Below are 2700 nucleotides of genomic sequence, written 5' to 3'. Positions count from 1 at the left end.
CCCCCCCCCGCCCGCCCTAGGATTACATCAGCACAGAAATGGTAAAGCTGGGATTGAACTGAGGTCTGGTCAGTTTCAAGGTCCCCATTCTTTCCCACAGTGCTGCCTAGGGAACCAGGCACAGATTCTGTAGAAATGTATTCAGTCTAAACTATGTGGTGTGTGTATATACCCCGACTCCTCTCAGCCTGAGAGTGGTTAGTTAGCGTCTGAAGCACTCTCATCAGGCATCCACACGCAAGAGGGTGGTTACATAAACACTTCAACCATCATCCAACTCTACACAGCAGGCTGAATGTGCTTGAGGGATGCTAGAAACAATCCTCTGTTGGTGAAATAAGTGCTTTTCAAAACATGGAGATAGCCAGAAAGGTGATTTGGGCCAGTGGTCGGCAAACTCATTAGTCAACAGAGCCAAATATCAACAGTACAACGATTGAAATTTCTTTTGAGAGCCAAATTTTTTAAACTTAAACGATATAGGTAGGTACATTGTTATTAACTTAATTAGGGTACTCCTAAGGCTTAGGAAGAGCCACACTCAAGGGGCCAAAGAGCCGCATGTGGCTCGTGAGCTGCCGTTTGCCGACCACGGACTTGGGTCCTCGCACGAAGGATGAGCACAAAGCAGACAGGCCAGCTCCCTTGAAGACTGTGGGGGTTTTCGTGCCCGCCTGCTAATAAATGTTTGTCTATTTGCCAGATTTTGGCCTCGGCCATTTTTAATATCCCACCTGTAGGAAGGGACAAATGGCCTCCACTCACCTCTCATCTCCAGTGACTGCAAATATATGAACCTGACTTTCGGGTTCAATCAATCCCAGGTCGGGGCGCGTCTGGGAAGCAACTAGTCGATGTTTTTCTCTCACATCCATGTTTCTCTCTCTAAAACCTGTAATATCAGCCCTAACTGGTTTGGCTCAGTGGACAGAGTGTTGGTCTGTGGACTGAAGGGTCCCAGGTCCAATTCCGGTCAAAGGCACATGCCCAGGTTGCAGGCTCAATCCCCAGTAGGGGCCATACAGGAGGTAAATGATCAATGATTCTCACACATCATTGATGTTTCTCTCTCTCTCTCCTTCTCCTTTCCTCTCTGAAATCAATAAAAATATATTAAAAGGAAAAAAAGAGAATGTCTCATTCTCTAGCCAATAAAAGGATTTTTTAAAAATCCTATTCTTGGGTGAGGACTAAAAAAGGAAAAGAATTTGACAATTGCCAAAGGGCCACATTGGCCCAGATCTGTTCACAATGAGGGCCCATCCAGGCCTCATCCTCCCCTCAGAAGAGAGAAGGAGGCCCTCAGTTTCAATGACCCAAGTGACCCCTGGACTCTGGGCACATGGTGGCTTTCTTCCTCTCTCTCTGCTGTAGGCCACTTATAAGAAGCTACCACCAAGCGGAACGAGCTGTAGGTGTGGTGGGTACCATTTCTCCAAGGCTCCTTACAGGGGCCTGGGGGTCAGAGCCTTCCCAGCAGACTTCCCAGGCCCCCGGCTCCCCCAGCCCTTCCTGCTCTCCTCCCTCTCCCACTACAGCACCAGCCCAAGATGGGGCCCAAGATGGCTTTTTCTTTACTTCAGTTTTACAAAGGCCCCCTCAGCTGTGGTAACTCTTTCATAATCCTGCCTTTTTCTCAAATTCTCTGACCTGAAGGTAGCTAGGCTGAAGAAATCATTTCTCCCGTTACAACAGGACATATTGAGCCAGGAAGCAAGGAGATGGTTCATTCAAGCTTAGAGTTGGGCACTGAGGGGCGCACTTGGGACAACTTAAAAGTCAGCTACCATAACTGAGGCGGGGAGAAGAGAGGGATGTAGATGTCAGCTGATGTCATTGTCTGGATGTGGCCAGAGGCCACAATTTGACCCTCAGCCTCAGCTCCAGGAAGGGCCATAAAGTGCCATAGGACAGAGAGATCACAGGAAAAAGACACTGACTCAGTCATCCCAACCCTTAATCTCAGGTTTAAGTTGGATACACCAGCCTAAAGGTCATAGGGATTCATTCCTGATGCGGCGTGGGGTGGGTTGGTTCAGGGTGATACAGGAGCCAGGTCTCATTGGAGTCAGAACAGCTGCCTCTGCTGAGTGGGGACCAGTGGGCTTGTAGAGAGGACACCAGAAACCCAACCAGAGTTGCAAGAGGTGGGGGAGTTGCTGGCGGCCAGCACGGGGTGGCTGGGGTCAGGCAGAGGAGTCAACATCAGCAAGGGTGGCTGGTGGGACAATCCTGGTTATTAGATGGGAAGCTGCCCTGCCTGTGAGCAGCCCTCATGCCCGGTTATTGCTTACCTGCAACCCCCAAAGAATGCCAGCGTCTAGGGCTGTGGGAGTCACTCTCTCGCTGGAGCAGAGGCGGGGACGAACCCATTTTCTTCTAACCATCCATTCACTTTGGTATTAGGTAGGAACTAATAAAAATAAATAGAAGAGCTATAAAACTCAGCTATAAAGAGCATTATTGGGTAACTGGGGAAATTAGAATATGTCCTGCATCGAACATGATAGTATTGCACCAGTGTTAAATATTCTAAGTTTGATATTAGGGTGTTCACCCTTGTTCTTAAAAAGGTACATGCTAAATATTCAGGAGTAAACGGTCGAAAAATTGTGTAAAAAAAGGGGAGATAAAAAAGTTGTATGAAAAAAGGAGATAAAGTTGTGTACAACTATCAAATGGGTGAGAGACAGAGAGGGA

General features: G+C 48.0%; 1 protein-coding gene across 1 annotated transcript in view; it reads right to left on the bottom strand.

Moving 5' to 3' along the window:
- The window catches only part of TMEM229B (transmembrane protein 229B), a 59695-nt gene that overhangs the window by 54636 nt on the left and 2359 nt on the right, over window positions 1–2700 (bottom strand). Inside the window, exon 2 of the mRNA XM_006760775.2 lies at window positions 2295–2413. The gene's annotated coding sequence lies outside the window, so the exon portion shown is untranslated. The remainder of the gene's footprint in view (window positions 1–2294; window positions 2414–2700) is intronic.

This window comes from Myotis davidii, unplaced genomic scaffold, assembly GCF_000327345.1.
Source record: "Myotis davidii unplaced genomic scaffold, ASM32734v1 scaffold17, whole genome shotgun sequence".
NCBI lineage: Eukaryota > Metazoa > Chordata > Mammalia > Chiroptera > Vespertilionidae > Myotis > Myotis davidii.
The sequence above is the reverse complement of the archived record's forward strand: the minus strand, read 5'-3'. Positions and strand labels throughout refer to the sequence as shown.